We start from the raw sequence: 19,601 nt of genomic DNA, 5'->3' as shown, positions 1-19,601 counted from the left end.
TCCACTCGGTGAAGACGCCAGGGTCTTAAAAATGCCAGTCTTTATCCTCCGCCTGCGAAAAAGGGAAGTGCTCTCCGTTATCTGAAGAAACGTCTGGCCCATTTGCTGCTCGGGAAATCAGCTTTTTCCCCTTCCGCGTCAGTTTGGCTTTCTTCCAAATCATTTAGTACGTCAAGACAGAGCATTATCTACGTGTGTGTATTGTGCGGTTCTCTGGAAATAGTTTCATTCAAAGTTGGTGCAGGTTAATAGAACACGTCCGTCAACCTTCAGACATTAACATTTCTTATATCGCGTATGTGCCACGGTGGTCTAGCGGTGAGAACGCCGCTGGCCTTGTAATCCTGGAGGGTCTCGGGTTCGATTTATAACTTGTGTTGGGCAAGGCCGTGGTCTAGGCAACACGGAGTTTTCCTCCGTGGCATCCCAACAATTACTCCATTCACACACAGAAGAAGGCAATGGCAAACCACTTCTGGATCATCTGCCAAGAACGTATATGAACAGGTCCCAGTCCGAGAAAAGGATGGAAGGATCCTGTTCATATGGACCTGTCGTCAGACAGAACACTAAATAATAATAAGATGAGGTGGTCTAGCGGTTAGAACGCTGGCCTTGTAATCCTGGGGTCTCGGGTTCGATTCCCGGCGGTGCCCGAATTTATAACTTGTGTTGGGCAAGGCCGTGGTCTAGGCAACACGGAGTTTTCCTCCGTGGCATCCCAACAATTACTCCATTCACACACAGAAGAAGGCAATGGCAAACCACTTCTGGATCATCTGCCAAGAACGTATATGAACAGGTCCCAGTCCGAGAAAAGGATGGAAGGATCCTGTTCATATGGACCTGTCGGCAGACAGAACACTACAAATAAAAATAAAAAATATCGCGTATGTGTACATGCTGATTATCAGCTGCTGAAATATCATTACTAATCGTAAGATAATAGACATTATAGTCGTATAGGCCATTTATTATAGAAGTTTTTGCTTTACTTGAACTCTTGTTGCAAAATCTACAGTGTCTATCAAGTTACGTGTTGTTTGAAATGTGTTTATTCACAGCTTTGCAAATTGCCCTTCAAAAAAGCCCTGTCATTCGGCGCTGGAGACTTAAGTGCATTTTTAAGTAGCTCAGTAATGAAAAACTGCGAGACGTATAAGGTAAAAGCGGAAGGCGATTATAACCTCTGGTGCGATGCCTCGTGTTTATATCTGTTACTGTTGAACGTCTAATAGCCGTGTTTGTGTAAAATGATTTTTAGTACAGCTACTGCGAGAACATAACATGCAGATCATGAATTTCGCATTCATTCTTATTATTTTAAGAGGAAAAATCTACCTCGATATAATTTCTTTATGTAACCGCGTACAGATTTATGTATCCTATGGAATATAAGTAAATTGGTGATATGTACTGAAGCTGGAAGTTTTTGTATTGCCGACAGTTTGGAAAAATTTGACGTATGCGATTTGTTAAGAACTTCTTGCGACCCCCCCAACGCTAACAGATTAACCTTTGTAAATTATTTGCATGTGGGTGCGATATGCATCATTGTCAGTGTTCTGTGGACATACGATTAATTTTTACAGTTTTTAGTTGTTTCCTGCTTATCTCCTGCTGTTCATTCCCGGGGCGTTCATTGTTTATCCCCTAACAAATAGCGCCGTTGTCCACGGTTAGTGATTAGTTGCATCCAACGAACCCAAGAGAGTACTTTTCACTTCGCTGTATCATGACGCAGGCACTGCTCAGTTATCTAAACATGATTCTGTCCAAAATAAAATGAAACTCTACATAAAATACAGAATGGCCTGTCTTTGTGTCAGTTTAATATTTTGTATTTATTTTTCTTTTGTCATAAATTACTTCTAAATACACCTGAATATGAGTGGAGCTCATGCACCCACGTGAATTTCCTTCACATCGACATCGTAAACTCTTTGATTCTGTGACGTTAACAAAACTACGAGAGTCAGAAAATCAAGATCTTTGTCTCCCTGAGTTCCGGAAAGCGACGGTCGTGGTTTGTGGCATTCTTTTAGGGTCTCAGAAATATCGATAGGTTCTTTGAGTTTCGCTTTGCCTAGAATAGATCAATACCACTTCTCGTATCTTATACTTCTCTCTGTTATTCATGGCGTTGTTTTCTATAGTATTCTGAAATTACTATCTGCAGGAAAGAATATTAATTTTGCATGTAAATTACTTCTAAATTATCAATGTCTGTATCCTGGTTACAAATAGGGCAACGTCTTTCCCTTTGTACGAATTTAAATTATACGTTGTGTCGATATTCATCAGCTGTATAAACTTTTAATTACTTCGTAACTCATAAGCTAAAATTATATCTAATACGCATTTCTTAAAATTAACAAAATGTTAGCGTATAAGCTATGAATTATAATAGGTATTGTAATGTGGGATGTAGAGTCATGTACTCTGGTAAAAGTTTGCCGACGTTTCAGAGTACCTTGCTGCTTCTGTCATTAGTAATTATCGCCCGTATGATTGAGGTACCAGGACCCCTGACAATTTGGTAAACTACCCAGAATGCAACCTTCTTAGGAAATGTATTTTTGACGTAAGGAATCGGTTAGTAAACTTGAAAGGGTTTATGTTTCATAAACTTATGAATACATTACTTTTATTTTCCGTCGTTTACACAAGCTTATTGTTAAAATCATATAAAATTTCACATAAAATTGTTACATTTTAAAATTGACGACATGTTTCGATATACAATCTTATCATCGTCAGGTCTATCAAAATTAAAATTAAAATCTGGTGTATCTGTTGCTCTGCTTATATTGTTTTTGTTTTTGTTTTTACTAGTTTTTACTACATCTCCAGGCTTCTTCGATTTTATTTTTCTCCAAAAATAAAATCGAAGAAGCCTGGAGATGTAGTAAAAACGAGTAAAAACAAAAACAAAAACAATATAAGCAGAGCAACAGATACACCAGATTTTAATTTTAATTTTGATAGACCTGACGATGATAAGATTGTATATCGAAACATGTCGTCAATTTTAAAATGTAACAATTTTATGTGAAATTTTATATGATTTTAACAATAAGCTTGTGTAAACGACGGAAAATAAAAGTATTGTATTGAAACACAAGCATGATGCAATTAAGATATAAGTTATGAATACATATTTGAATCTTCATCAAAGAAAGTTTCTTCTTATTCTCCCCATTTATATGTAAATTAATATCTGTATTCTTTGGTGATATATCGGGTCGCGTCGTCATGATGGAAATTTATTATATTAGCGGAACTGTGCTTGACGTTTGAGAAACTATGAACGCATGTCGTCAGTCAACACTGTTGCTTTGTGCGTCGTTATTGATCATCACCGTCGGTTACCTTTTCCAGTCCTGTAGTGTCGCGAGCTCTTTTGTGAGAGGTAAAGTCGTTATGCTAAGAGGTCTTGTTCATCGTGAAGCGTAGTAATACGGTTCTGTCATGTTTCAATGGAGAACGTACGTCCAGATTCCCATTATCTTGCCTGCCATCTTTAATGGCATCGCGAACAGAAATAACTTACCTTTTAAGATGAAGATATCCGTCTTCTGGGTTGTTGCGCTGTTTAGTCTGGTCGATGTTAACCAACGTTTCAGAGGTCATACTGCCTCCGTCATCAGAGTATGAAGATTTCCGACTTCTGGGTTGTTGCGCTGTGTAGTCTGGTCGATGTTAACCAACGTTTCGGAGGTCATACTGCCTCCATCTTCAGAGTATGAAGATTTCTGTCTTCTGGGTTGTTGCGCTGTTTAGTCTGGTCGATGTTAACCAACGTTTCGGAGGTCATACTGCCTCCGTCATCAGAGTATGAAGATTTCCGACTTCTGGGTTGTTGCGCTGTGTAGTCTGGTCGATGTTAACCAACGTTTCGGAGGTCATACTGCCTCCATCTTCAGAGTATGAAGATTTCTGTCTTCTGGGTTGTTGCGCTGTTTAGTCTGGTCGATGTTAACCAACGTTTCGGAGGTCATACTGCCTCCGTCATCAGGGCGATGAGTATGAAGATTTCTGTCTTCTGGGTTGTTGCGCTGTGTAGTCTGGTCGATGTTTACCAACGTTTCAGAGGTCATACTGCCTCCATCATCAGGGCGATGAGTATGAAGATTTCTGTCTTCTGGGTTGTTGCGCTGTGTAGTCTGGTCGATGTTTACCAACGTTTCAGAGGTCATACTGCCTCCATCATCAGGGCGATGAGTATGAAGATTTCTGTCTTCTGGGTTGTTGCGCTGTGTAGTCTGGTCGATGTCTACCAACGTTTCAGAGGTCATACTGCCTCCGTCATCAGGGCGATGAGTATGAAGATTTCTGTCTTCTGGGTTGTTGCGCTGTGTAGTCTGGTCGATGTTAACCAACGTTTCAGAGGTCATACTGCCTCCGTCATCAGGGCGATGAGTATGAAGATTTCTGTCTTCTGGGTTGTTGCTCTGTGTAGTCTGGTCGATGTTAACCAACGTTTCAGAGGTCATACTGCCTCCATCTTCAGAGTATGAAGATTTCTGTCTTCTGGGTTGTTGCGCTGTTTAGTCTGGTCGATGTTAACCAACGTTTCGGAGGTCATACTGCCTCCGTCATCAGAGTATGAAGATTTCTATCTTCTGGGTTGTTGCGCTGTGTAGTCTGGTAGATGTTTACCAACGTTTCAGAGGTCATACTGCCTCCATCATCAGGGCGATGAGTATGAAGATTTCTGTCTTCTGGGTTGTTGCGCTGTGTAGTCTGGTAGATGTTTACCAACGTTTCAGAGGTCATACTGCCTCCATCATCAGGGCGATGAGTATGAAGATTTCTGTCTTCTGGGTTGTTGCGCTGTGTAGTCTGGTCGATGTTAACCAACGTTTCGGAGGTCATACTGCCTCCATCTTCAGAGTATGAAGATTTCTGTCTTCTGGGTTGTTGCGCTGTTTAGTCTGGTCGATGTTAACCAACGTTTCAGAGGTCATACTGCCTCCGTCATCAGAGTATGAAGATTTCCGACTTCTGGGTTGTTACGCTGTGTAGTCTGGTCGATGTTAACCAACGTTTCGGAGGTCATACTGCCTCCGTCATCAGAGTATGAAGATTTCCGACTTCTGGGTTGTTGCGCTGTGTAGTCTGGTCGATGTTAACCAACGTTTCGGAGGTCATACTGCCTCCATCTTCAGAGTATGAAGATTTCTGTCTTCTGGGTTGTTGCGCTGTGTAGTCTGGTCGATGTTAACCAACGTTTCAGAGGTCATACTGCCTCCGTCATCAGAGTATGAAGATTTCCGACTTCTGGGTTGTTGCGCTGTGTAGTCTGGTCGATGTTAACCAACGTTTCGGAGGTCATACTGCCTCCATCTTCAGAGTATGAAGATTTCTGTCTTCTGGGTTGTTGCGCTGTTTAGTCTGGTCGATGTTAACCAACGTTTCGGAGGTCATACTGCCTCCGTCATCAGGGCGATGAGTATGAAGATTTCTGTCTTCTGGGTTGTTGCGCTGTGTAGTCTGGTCGATGTTTACCAACGTTTCAGAGGTCATACTGCCTCCATCATCAGGGCGATGAGTATGAAGATTTCTGTCTTCTGGGTTGTTGCGCTGTGTAGTCTGGTCGATGTTTACCAACGTTTCAGAGGTCATACTGCCTCCATCATCAGGGCGATGAGTATGAAGATTTCTGTCTTCTGGGTTGTTGCGCTGTGTAGTCTGGTCGATGTTAACCAACGTTTCAGAGGTCATACTGCCTCCGTCATCAGGGCGATGAGTATGAAGATTTCTGTCTTCTGGGTTGTTGCTCTGTGTAGTCTGGTCGATGTTAACCAACGTTTCAGAGGTCATACTGCCTCCATCTTCAGAGTATGAAGATTTCTGTCTTCTGGGTTGTTGCGCTGTTTAGTCTGGTCGATGTTAACCAACGTTTCGGAGGTCATACTGCCTCCGTCATCAGGGCGATGAGTATGAAGATTTCTGTCTTCTGGGTTGTTGCGCTGTGTAGTCTGGTCGATGTTAACCAACGTTTCGGAGGTCATACTGCCTCCATCTTCAGAGTATGAAGATTTCTGTCTTCTGGGTTGTTGCGCTGTTTAGTCTGGTCGATGTTAACCAACGTTTCAGAGGTCATACTGCCTCCGTCATCAGGGCATGAAGATTTCTGTCTTCTGGGTTATTGCGCCGTGTAGTCTGGTCGATGATAACCAACGTTTCAGAGGTCATACTGCCTCCGTCATCAGAGTATGAAGATTTCCGACTTCTGGGTTGTTACGCTGTGTAGTCTGGTCGATGTTAACCAACGTTTCGGAGGTCATACTGCCTCCATCTTCAGAGTATGAAGATTTCTGTCTTCTGGGTTGTTGCGCTGTTTAGTCTGGTCGATGTTAACCAACGTTTCGGAGGTCATACTGCCTCCGTCATCAGGGCGATGAGTATGAAGATTTCTGTCTTCTGGGTTGACGCGCTGTGTAGTCTGGTCGATGTTAACCAACGTTTCGGAGGTCATACTGCCTCCGTCATCAGGGCGGTGAGTATGAAGATTTCTGTCTTCTGGGTTGACGCGCTGTGTAGTCTGGTCGATGTTAACCAACGTTTCGGAGGTCATACTGCCTCCATCATCAGGGCGATGAATACCTTTTAAGACTTTTGTTTCCAGAGGAAGATGTTTTGGCATGTGTTTATCTGCCACGAGGTCTTCTAGTTTGTTACGAACGTTTTGGAAGAACGTACTGTCTTCATCTTTAACCTGTGGTTTTTTGTGTGGTTACCAACAAGACTGAGGCTACGCGTTCATCCAAAATTTTAGTCGTAAGACGTCACAACCCGGAAAACGTCACTACAATCTTCATCACTATGAGAACCTCAGACCCCGGAACAAACTACAGAGTATGAAGAACGAAATTAACCTTTTCGATGGTTTTGCATGCGTCCACGAGGTCCTGTAATCGAGTCCTTCATGGAGGCTACTTCTGGCTCGATGTATACTACTCTAAATAAAAACTCTACTTCAGTGTTTCAAGATGAACGAATATTTATCAATTATTAATCTTTCCTTCGCTCCGGTCGTGTAAGGCGGGATATTATTAGTCCGTGGCGTATCCCACACCTTTGAATAACGGCATGGACTATGTACGATGCTTTCAGGAAGTTATTGTGGGTGAGTTCTGGCATTCAAAAGATCCGCTGAGGAGTATTGGTACATAAATGCAAGTTTTACATCATTAAACTTATCTCACGTAAAAGAAAAATTATAAAGCCTTAGATCTCACTTAGTGGGAAACAGAGTATCACGTGTGTTTAATCGTAGAATATCCTTTGAACTTCAGCTCTGAGCATGAATGTTGCATGTGGTGTAATCTTAATGCCGCGGGTAGATTTGAATGTCAAAATGGGGGCGGTCGGCTATTTAGCGTCTAAACTTACTCTCAGATGTAATATGGGCGAGCCTTTATGTGAACAGATACAGTGTGTCCCATAAAGATGTATACGCTTTAATGAAGTAAATCATTACATACGTCAGCATTGGCACTCAGTTAATTAAAATGGACACCGTTAGCTTCATGGTACATTTGACAGCGGGGTTAATATTCCATATTGTATTTTTATATATCTTTCTGGGACATTCTGTATATCGCTCTAAAAATTGCACTATGTTCGTAAGTTAGTTTCATCAGGGTATTTATAATAACCAGTAAACGCGGCAGAAATGTATCGACTTCTCTGTGAAATCTTGCGAAAGCATTCACAAGTAACGCATCACCGATTGTGACAGTATCAGCACAAATATTGTACTTTTCCGCACAGTTGGCAGCCCAGAACGATTTATTTATAGATACCACTGAATACTATGCTCTATAGAATTGATTTTGATGGTGGCAGCCCTGATTCTTCTTAACCCACGGAAATTTTTGTGCGTATAACTTGCAAGACGTTGTAAATGTATCAAGGTTTTCAAATTAAGAAATACTGGAGAATACTTGTATGAAATTAGATGCAAAATTGAATAATAAAAATTTGTAAGATATGTCTGAGTACTGGGAAGGGTGGGGTAGGTTTTTCGTTATAGGGGTAGTGTTTGTATACGTCTCTAGGGCGATACTAGATTGCATATCAGACGTCGGTCTAGCAAAATCCCGGTGATCGTCGGACATACAGTTTTGTGCAGAGAACTCAACTCAGTAAATGCATAACTCGATTTCCTTGGAGTATTCTCACAGCAAAACCTGCCACTGTTTTATAAAATCCAGCTATGAATATTAAATATTCCGGTGGACTTCCATAGACGTCCTCAGAAGTAAAATAGTAAGTCGCAAGGTAAAACCGAACGTGTAGAAGTTGTAGGCGTGGGGGTCGATCGTGTTCAGGCTTCTGCGATAGTAGGATTTCACGTTCCAGCAGCTTTGCCTGAGGGCAGAGGGCCTGTCACAGTTCTGGTGTGGACGTGGTGACCGAGAGGGACACCCTGACAAGCTGGCAGCCACTTTTGACTCAGCAATTCCACAGGGGCGAAGCGAGTCGAATCAAAATCTAACACTTATACGAGGCTCGTCCACAAAGTAAGTTTCCCTGGGGCCGTTTACAGAAACAAAACACAATTTCATGGAAATATTTATTGCAACAGATACAGCAAGTGTCCAGCTATTTTTCAACATATTCGCCACCGGAATTGAGACATTGGTCATACCGTGGGACCAACTTTTGAATACCTGTGTCGTAGAAGTCTGCCGCCTGGGATTGGAACCACTGTGTGACAACCATCTCCGCCTCTCTGTCATTCTCAAAACGCTGACGCTGACCGGACAGGAATTTCTTGAGGTGTAGGAAAAGATGGAAATCACTGGGAGCGAGGTCCGGGCTGTAGGGTGGATGATTAAACACCTCCCAGCTGAACTCCTGCAGGAGACTTGCTGTCCGTCGAGCCGTGTGCGGCCTAGCGTTATCACTGACCGCACTTCACAGTCGGCGGGAGCTGGAATAAGAACCTCCATCTTCAACAGCTGCAACGATGCTACTGTGAGAACGCGGGAGGTGCCGTTAGTGCATGAGCCATGCTACGTCATTGCTCTATCACGTACGCACAGTCGCTTCGCGCAATATAAGGTTTGCTAGCTGTTGGACGAGTGGGAAACTTACTTTGAGGACGCGCCTCGTATTCCAGTGTCATGTCTGGTAACTCAAAACAAGCCCGCGATTTACATGTACACATTCTGCCTTAGATTCTCGACATGGGTTTATTTATAGACAGATAATCGACCGTACAATGTGGTGTTGGAGAAGAATAGAGAAGATCAGGTGGACGGATCGAGTGACCAACGAAGAAGTATTGAGGAGAGTCAACGAGCAAAGAAACATTCTGCAGGCGATTACACGAAGGAAAGCTAACTGGCTGGGACATATTATGAGAAGGAATGGGTTACTGAGTGATATCACCGAAGGCCAGGTTGAAGGAAAGAGAGGACTGGGAAGAAGATTGATACAGCTAACCGACGACCTTAAACAAGGAAAGAAGATGACGTTCCAGGAATTAAAGCGAGAAGCCGACAACTGGAGAGCTCTTTTTGGGCAGAGCAATGGACCTGTCGTAAGACAGAACACTTAATAATAATAATAATAATAACAACCGTTCTAATGTACCCGAAGCCCGTTATTCAGGAAGTTCCGTCATGTTCTGAGGGAATTTTCCTCATCCCCCCCCCCCCCCTCGGTCTGTCGAGGTGTGTTCTGGGACGCTACGCAGAAATTAGCCATAGCCGTCTCGTTTAAACCCTTATCTAAGCACATAATTGTGTCATAATATTATTTAATCATATCACGTTTGCATTTGAGTGAGGACCGTAAGTGCTTAGTGCAGTTAATTGTGAAGGTAAATTAGTTCAGGAAGTTGTCAGAGGAGAAAACACAGAAAATCTCCTAGAAATTACTTCATAACACGTGATTCTCATGCCATACACGGTAAAACATTTGTACAGAGGGCGGTGGTCTCCTGGGTTGTGATATTACGTAGTCTTTTAGGTGGTTACCAATCTTTCCGAGAAAGTTATCTACTTATAGTTTATTTAACAAAGCTTTTTTCAGTACTTCAGATTATGTGGCGTCGAATGAGAGGATGGCAGTGTGTAATGAATTGGAAAGGATGTGGAAGGAACCGGTCGTGGCCAGATTTAAGGTTTTATTCCGGAATTTCCCTGGTGGGACTGAGGAAATACACGAAAGACCCCCCCATTGAGGATATTTGGATTCCGGGCCGAGGTTTAAACCCGGGATCTCCCGAATTCCGAAGTAGTGTCGAGGTCTCCATCTTCACGATAAATGCATGACGCGACAACCCGGAAGAACATAATCGAGATTTTCTCCGGCGATCGAACATTTAATCTCCGATATTTGTATCGTGTTAACTTGTTTATTGTACGGCGTTTTATCAACTCCATAGGTTGCTTTATAAGGTTGACTGAAGGGATAGCGTTTAGAAGGGTAGGTTTACGTGCACACGATCGAGAGCTTAAGCTTTCTTGAAAATACATTTCTCTGATCCCTGTTTATGCAAAGTTTCCTTTATTCGTTCATGAAGATAACTCCTCATTGAATATTGGTCAACTTCATAACTTGCCTTCCGACCTGCGAGCTACGTAGTTTCTTCTGAGAGATGCCAGCATCTGCTCTCGAGTGCTCTCGCAATTTATCGATGTTTGTTCAGTTCCCTTAGAAGTTGACTGAAGAGCCTTACGGAAGCACACCAATACTTCCCTTCCTTTGTTTTTTTTCTCCTCTTCCACTGCCATGAATTAGATCAAAAAGCGAAACGCGTATCCAGGGAAGCAATACCTCCTGCAGTTATTACCACAAGTTCTCAAACACGGAAACGTCTTTATGAACTGACATGAATTTTTTGTTGAAGATGGGCTGTCTTCTGGGTTGTTGCGCCGTGTAGCCTGGTAGAAGTTTTCCCCGACGTTTCAGAGGTCCTTGCTGCCTCCATATTCCAACGTTGTGTAAACTTCTACCAGTCTACGCGGTGCAACGACCCAGAAGACAGAAATCTTCAGACTCATCGCCACGAAAACCTCAAATCCTAAATATATATACAGAAATTATTGTTGTCTTGATGTTTTATAATTTTTTTTACCCGTATTGAATTACCTGTAATGAAAGACAAAATTAGTTTGTTTCGAAACTATTCTCGTTGTAATGGCTCACATAATCAAATTAAGGAATAATTTATCTGTTAATCCTCGTTTCAGTAAACTTTTTCTTAGTTTACTTTTATTTCAGTCCATTTTCATTTGTGTTTTGTGCGCAAAATTCAGAGACTGGTTTCGATTAAATTTGGTTAGAATGGGATGGGTTATGAAAGTGCTTGTCTTGAAACATTTCCTTGGGGGTACTAGAGATCCTTTTCAGGGGTATCAAAAATCCTCATTCGTACAGCATTTTTTTCCGGACTGAAAATGTTCAGTACATTCAGTAAGCACTTACATTTGTTAGTGAACTTTCAGGTTCTAAAGGCGACGCGTATAAAGATGATAGTTGTGCCGTATAGTCTAGTTTAGTACAAGTTTACCGACGTTTCAGAAGCGCTTGAACATCAGGGCGATAGTCTACACTGTGCAATAAGCCAGTAAGTAACCATCTCTATGCATATTTCTTATAATGTGTATCGTCTGATTTTGAAATGCAACAGCTTGTAATGAGGAACGTTATTAACCTGTGAATTGCAAAGTTAAGGAGGTGTTAGAACACGTGTTCCCCTTTGGGCTGTCGAAAAGCCAGACCTTCAATGTCACGTGTGAATTCGGTGTTGCGTTTAATGAAGAGTCCCAGATAAGATTTCAGTCTGCAACATCATTGCGTACTTCCCTGATGACGGAATGGAGTTTCGCAAACTCCCCCACCCTCTCATACACACAGCCACCAGCAAATGGTTAAGGCGTGTCATTGTGAACGTTACCAGAGCTCTCCTTATTACCTAAACTGTCTTAAATTATCATCATGTTACGTGTGTGCAGTACGAACAGATGATAATGATCACCGCGATGAGACTGGTGGTTGTACCTGGCATTGTGAGCCACTACACGCAGACACACGAGGCTCAGAACTGAGAAGGTAATCAGTTTTACGTACAAGGAGACATTAGAAAGATGGGAAACTAGGATCTCTTAGATAAAGTGACTGGCAATTCGATTATATTTACGGATTCGTGCCAGTTGGTCACGTGAAGAGCCTATTACGGCAGCGATTGGGACATAATAGACTGATTTAGAGTGTTTCACAGTTACATATGTGGTAGATAACTCGTTACCTAATTGAAGATACTCTGATTTTGGAAATAGAGTGAAGTACCACTTTGAATTGTACATTTTTAGCTGATATTCGAACCGGAAGATTCCAGAATGCGATATTTGATACAAAATTTATCTCAGGTTTACTTATTTTACGTCTGTCAGATAAACGTGAAACGTTTTATGTACATTATTAAGTTTAAGGTTTACATGCGTCATGTTTGTGTTTTTTGATTAAAATATGTAATAAAATTCAGGTCAATACACAAAACTTTATTTAGATGTTAAAATTTAAAATTTTAACATCTAAATAAAGTTTTGTTTATTGACCTGAATTTTATTATATGTTTTATGTACAGCAAAAGCCTTGTCCTATTATAATACCTAGTCCGTAATGATTTGTATGATTAAGTGTTCAAAGATTAATTCATGTGTCGTGTTGCATCTACACTGTAAGACGTGCCAATTTCAAAATAAAAATACAAGACAGAGAGGAATGAACATTAACACAAAATGGAGCTGGAGGTTTATTTCGACTGTCCTCTTATTATAAACAATTCTGATGACGCATAGAGCTCCCAGAATATATAATAAACGATGAAACAAACAGACCGCTTGATGGTTGTATTCATTGGTAAAATAATATTTTATCAGTACTGAAGATACAAGTGTTTTTTGGCTCAAAAATATTTCAAATACGACGTTATGTCTTTGTTTATATTTAGAAGACTTACACATCAATTTGGAATCAACACAGAAAGTAAGAAACCAAATCATGTATTTGTAGGATTTGATGTTTTCAAGGCGGTGGGTCTGAAAATGGCTGCCTTCTTGGTTGTTTGCGCCGTATAGTCTGGTAGAAGTGTACCGACGTTTCAGAGGTCCCTGCTGCTTCCGTCATTGGGGCTATGAGGCAGCCATATTCAGACTCACCGCCGTGTAAACCGGAAATGTTACAAACTGCAAAGAAACTTCGATTTGTGCAGCCTCTCCCGTCTTTGTATTACGTTCTGTATTCAGTATCCTTCCATCAAGCGTCCTTAATTTGTATTAATTTGTGAGTCAGTTCCATGCCCAAACGGACGAAAGGTAAACTGAGTCTGTTGTATTCCAGTCTTTGGAAACAAGCGATTCTGGACATAATGATAGGAAATGTTTCTGGAATTTAAACTTATTAATTTCTTTGTGAACAATTTTTGGCTTGAAGCTGTCTTTCCAGAATATTTTTATTTCGATAGATTTTCGAAAAAATCTGATATTCGTTAAATATTTTACATATGAACATCAGATGTGTAATCAAATTGACGTTTGGGATTAATTTTCTGTGAATAAACTGGGGTTATGCTGAGAGTCCTAATATAATTCCGCTGGGGGTTCGCTGACAATGTTCCTCCCCCTCCCCCTCCGGTGCCATCTAGCATCCAAACTATCTGCATGACGTCACAGTGCGCAGGTTTTTAAACATGAAACGGTGTTTCCCGTTTATAGGCGTCTGTACACAAGGATATCTAATTAAATCTGATTTCGCTTACCACAACAACATAATTTACCTTTAGACAGAACTGTAAACTGTGTTGTCTGAACACAAATTAACATCAGGTCTGAAGGAGAAACATGTACCTGAATGCCTTGTACTGACTTAATATGCAGACTTGTGTACATGGACATATTAAGCGTAGTCTCTTTTGACACACTGCGTCATCTCTCTCTCTCTCTGTCTCCTCTCCTCTCAGCTTATAACGTCATAGGCCTGATGTAATTTGCATTTGATAAAATGAACTCAGCGTTCGATTAAGACCTTTCTCCGGTTGTTCGTTTAAACAGAAATCAGCAACTAGAGACTGAGAAGACATTAAAACTCTTTTTACGCTCTTAAAACGAACGTAGAAAGTTCTTTAGGTGTTCAGTTTGTGCTAGAACGGTACAAGACAGGTGAGGACTGAGTGTAGTGTATGAAATATCAACTGTGGTCACATTTTGCTTGGTATCCAACCTGGGGTAGGCGTACCCCCGGAGGTACGCGAAGACATCTTAGGGGGTACGTGAAATTTAAAAAAAAAAATATTATTTTATGATAAACACTGAATAATCAGTAATGTAATTTATTTTAAATGTAGATTATGTACTATGTATAACTTGAATTATACATCAACAACTTTGGGGGTACAAAGTTGAAGAGAAATTATATCTGGGGGTACGCGAACAAAAAAAGGTTGAATACCACTGTCCTACACAATGTAGTTTTCATATGTAGTATTAGCAGTTCGTATAATTCGACTTGTTCTCCGTAAAACATCCCAATTTAGTTATGTAATTAATAATCACAGGAGTCGATTGCCGATGTGTACTGCACTCGTGTAACTCTGCGAAGGGTCCAGCGACGCGCTTTTTAGAAGATGGTTAAAGGCAGGTAATTTCTTGAGTACCTGAGAGACTTTTAGCTTCTGAAGAAGTTCTGTGTTGTATTCAGTTACTCGGGGTTCAGTATTTAGGGACACGGCCGGCGAGGACGAAGGCTTTTGCCGTAAAATCAGCGAACTGACGTAGCAACCAAGAGGAAGGCTTACGTAGTAGCGTAATAGGGAGGTCATTAGCTGTGGTCTGCTTTCATGAGATGCCATCGTGCAGTTTGCGTCACTGATTCCGGGAGACAGACGGTCTTCACCTGAAATTGCAGGGCTCCCAAAGACGCTCTTGGTTAAACCTTTGAAGGACAGCTTTAATTATGCATCTACCATCTGGTTTAACATTCAACAAATACATATTTTCGCGTCATTCCCAAAATGGTGAAGAGTTGTGTTTTCTTCGCGGTACGGCCTGAGTTCTTAAATATTATTTATACGATCTTCGGTTTCGAAGGGTTAAACAGTTGGTGCTTGTGGTGGGAAGCAATGCGTTTTGTTGTTATTTTTTTTTTTGTAAGTAGAAATGAAATTCTGAAATGTATAACTTGGTATCCACTAATCTCTGTCTTCCGGAGATAAGTTCCGTAAATTGTTTAAGGTTTTACGATGTTTTGGCAGCTGGAATGTTTGAAAACTTTGAACAACCGACGCGGCTTAATATCGAAAGTCTAATTTATATATCGATCTCCTTCCGCAAGAACGTAAGAACATGAATTCTGAAATATTATCCGGATGAGCTTCGTAGGATAAAACGGTTACTTCAGCACGAAATCTGCTCTAACTCTACGACGACCCCGGTCTTACTTCTGAAATGGGAGTAGACTTAAGGTTATCGGCGTCTTGAAATAAATTTGAATTCGTAGCGTGTTGCAGAATGGCAGAAACTTGTCAGTGGCATTTGGAACACGGCCAGACTGGAATTAAACGGTGCCTTCCAGCCGGAGAGGGAGCTGTGTGGTATGTAGAGTAGGTAATAGTTAAAATAGCAGCTGTATGCATCATATATGGAGGCGGGGTACCCAAATTGCCTCTACGTGATTGATCAAAGCCACGTATCCTCCCAACCGATCCATATTCCCCCAAACCCGTGGGCTAAAACAGAAAGAGCGATGTTGACCTGTAGGAAACATATTTATTCGCAGAGACACGCTAATTACAGTTGTGCATATACAATGATATATTTTACTGTGGGTGTGTTCTCGTGATTCAGGGATGTAGTATTTAATTACAATGTTTCAGATGCTACTGATGCAGAAACCATTATTATGCCCATATGGGCTATTTAATTATTAACAGGTGCCATTGAATGAATGTCTCTTTATTACACCGATATTAAAGTTGGTATAATTTATTACTGTTACTATGAACTAATTAGTAATATAGAAATGAATTTATTTTGAAGGCTTTTGATGTAATTTTTGTGTGAGATTTTTGGTGTTTATACAAAAATATACTATTTTCCTGGTGGATTGTATGTCGAATATAGGATTTAATGGAAATGTATTGTTTTACAACGTAAATGACTCAATGGTGTGACCACATTTCTTTAAAACTCTTTAGAATTTGGGTGGCGTAAGACAGCAGTTCCAATGTAGAATCGAGAAAGCAATTTCTTTTTCTTGTGATTCAGAAATTCAAAATTCAATTAGAATATCTTATTTATCCACGTGATTTTCATGTCCGTAAACCATCGCTTTTATTCGCGTCATGCTGAATTCTTTGAAAACATCCGACAGGAGATGGTAATTGATTCCGGCTGTCGGAAGCAAAATGCAGGTCCGAGTATGCAGAAGCCGCGGGCATAAACTAGAAAGGAGGTGACCTTTTAAGCCGCTTCAGAAGATATTATTTTTAAAGACGGTTGTTAGTAGCTCAATAATGAGGGGGGGGGGGGTAGTGAATAATGAATTGGAAAGGATGTGGAAGGAAGCGGTCATGATCTAATCTGAGATACTATCCCGGCATTTACCTGGAGGGACCGAGGAAAACCACGAAAAACCAGTCATGGTAGACGGTCTGCATAAATGGATATATTAATGAATGAAATGAACGCGAGAGAGGAGTCAGCCTCCCAAAAACCACATCTAGACGTTGGGCAAGGCCGTGGTCTAGGCAACACGGAGTTTTCCTCCGTGGCATCCCAACAATTACTCCATTCACACACAGAAGAAGGCAATGGCAAACCACTTCTGGATCACCTGCCAAGAACGTATATGAACAGGTCCCAGTCCGAGAAAAGGATGGAAGGATCCTGTTCATATGGACCTGTCGTCAGACAGAACACTAAATAAAAAGTAAGTGACGTAGCTTTGCCTGATAATGACACAGCGGACGGGAAACTTATCGGGTAATGCATTTCAATTTTCACGTGTAATTATATATTAAACGTGTCGTATGAGATTGATGGGATGCATTGATGCTGAACTTTACCTTCTCTTAAATCGAATGTAATTAACTGCTCTGTGTATGTGGATGTCGGTTAGTTATTGCGAAATTCTGTACATAATGGGTTTTATCTCGTTCGGGGTTTAGGGTACCTGAACCTATAAATTATCACGACGTGTGGACTTTATGGTCACAATGATACACTCTACCTCACTGGATTCTTTTTCAGAAATATGTTAGATTAGGCTGGCAAGAGTCGGGTAATTTGTTTTATTTTCCTGACACTTTTTGAAGACGGCACGAAAGTTTCATCTCTGCGTCTCTACACGTAGGCGCAACATTGCGTCATGTCCTGAACGGTTGTTCTCATGCAAATTTCGATCTATGTTAAGCGCCTGTCATCCTTACCTGAAACATCATCGTTAAAACTGGAAGGTAACCCACGCCACCGAGTTCTGACCTTCTGCACGCATGTCATTAACCCTTTGAAGCCGAAGCTCGTCTTCATAATATTTACGAATCCAGACCGTACCGCGAAGAAAACACTTCACTTAACCATTAGAAGTCGAATCAGGCGGTACCACATAAGATTTAACAAAAGAACATCCCGGTCAAAGACTTAATGGAGTCCTGTAGGGATGCACAGATAACCTTTCTGGAGAACACATTCGTCAACCCATTGTTCTATCTCGACCCATAGTGCCTTGGAATTGGCCACACATCGCCCTATTTTGCTCACTTCAGCTACCGAAGGTCGACCATTACCTCTCTTAAGCATGTCCATAGATGACGCTTAGGATCTATAGCTTCGTGCCTCACGAGCCCCCCCGGGGTCAGTTGTGCAGCCCACGCACAATTTTCTACAATGGTGTCACTCCGGGCCCAAGTGTAATATTTCCTCTTCAATTTATAACTGACGCAAAATATCTGCGAGCGTAAGATGAATCACAGTAAGAGGGGTGTGGGTGTTGTATAGGATGTGATGCGTGTGTTTGTGACGGTCACATAAGCTCGGAGATATTTTGCGACAAGTATAAAGTATTTTAAAGAATATTTAGTCAGTAAGAAATGTGAACGCGGTTCAGGTCGACGAAGGTTGAAATTCCTCAGTAGAATCGCAGAATCTGAAGACTAAACCCCACGTGGAAGACATCAGTGTAGACGTGTAGGAAGCTTTAAAATGTGTGTAGGATCTGAGGTTTTCACGCCGGTGAGGTTGAAGATGGCGGTCTTCTGGGTTGTGGCGCCGTGCAGAGTGGTAGAAGTTTACCGGCGTGTCAGAGGTCCTCGCTGCCTCCATCATCAGGGCGATAACCCAGAAGACAGCAGTCTTCATTAAGACGTACTTTAAAACCAGAGTTTCGGGTTCTTGGTTTCTTTCGTCTGGACCGGTGTTCGGCTCATGTGAACGCGGAAGTGTACTTTGCTAAGCGTTACGGGTGTTGGCGTTCGTGACTAAGCGAATATTTTGCGTTTCAAGCGAGACTCTGTCGCCCGCACGGAGTTGACCTTCGCGTGCCTCTCATCACACGTCGCAGGCAAGTGAGGTAACGCTTCAAGGTCATTGATGACAGACGATTGGCGGGGCCGAATGAGAAACTGGACTTTGCTTATTTCAGTAACGAAACGATGAAAAACACAGGTCGGACTAAACGTAGCGCGCTGATTGGTTGTCCGTGGTCTTACAGAACTTGGCTTCGGTCCTCGGCACATGTCCCAATGGTAGATAAATTTACAAACTTCCGATGATACGCGGTAAAATTATCTTTAGGTCTAGCGACAGAATTCACTTATGAAGTTAACCTTATTTTTCGGTTTTAACATTGAATTGGGCGGGCATACGTGCCCGAAAATGTTTCTGGAGTCGAGGCATTGGATGCGTGTCCGAAACCGTTTAAGCTCACGTAATTATGTTCTTATCTAGATCCGACCTGAGTTGAAGAATGCCATCTTCAAGGCTTGCGTCTGCGCCTATTGTCTCTATCCCGTAGATTAGGTTAGGTTAGGTTAAGGTTAGGTTAGGTTAGGTTAGGTTAGGTTAGGTTAAGGTTAGGTTAGGTTAGGTTAAGGTTAGGTTAGGTTAGGTTAGGTTAGGTTAAAGTTAGGTTAGGTTAGGTTAGGTTAGGTTAGGTTAAGGTTATGTTAGGTTAGGTTAGGTTAGGTTAAGGTTAGGTTAAAGTTAGGTTAGGTTAGGTTAGGTTAGGTTAGGTTAAGGTTAGGTTAGGTTAGGTTAAAGTTAGGTTAGGTTAGGTTAGGTTGGGTTAGGTTAGGTTAGGTTAAAGTTAGGTTAAAAGAAGCTGTCATATTACGCGTCCTGATAGGCCTGTACATATTCCGTCTGAACAGAAGTTAACCGAATGGAAAACATTTAACTTTTATAATTTCCTCTTTTTTGCAACTTTCTTTCCTTCTTTTCTCTGTCTCAATTTCTTTCGTGGTTTCTGTCGACACCCTCGTTATTTAACTATTCCTCTCATTCTATGCGTTCTTCCTGTCCTACTCCATTTCATTATCCTCCTTAGTTCCCCTCTGACTATGTTTCGATATTCCTCTCTGT

The 19,601-nt window shown here is 41.5% G+C and overlaps 1 protein-coding gene across 1 annotated transcript in view; it reads left to right on the top strand.

The window, feature by feature from the left end:
• The window catches only part of LOC110834093 (uncharacterized), a 273,000-nt gene that overhangs the window by 40,129 nt on the left and 213,270 nt on the right, over window positions 1-19,601 (top strand). The gene's annotated exons all lie outside the window — the stretch shown is intronic.

The sequence above is a fragment of the Zootermopsis nevadensis genome, unplaced genomic scaffold (assembly GCF_977971745.1).
Source record: "Zootermopsis nevadensis isolate Lab colony 2312 unplaced genomic scaffold, Znev_1.0 Znev_ptg000023l, whole genome shotgun sequence".
In the NCBI taxonomy this organism is placed as follows: domain Eukaryota; kingdom Metazoa; phylum Arthropoda; class Insecta; order Blattodea; family Termopsidae; genus Zootermopsis; species Zootermopsis nevadensis.
Note: the sequence above shows the minus strand (reverse complement) of the source record. Positions and strands in the feature narration are given on the sequence as shown.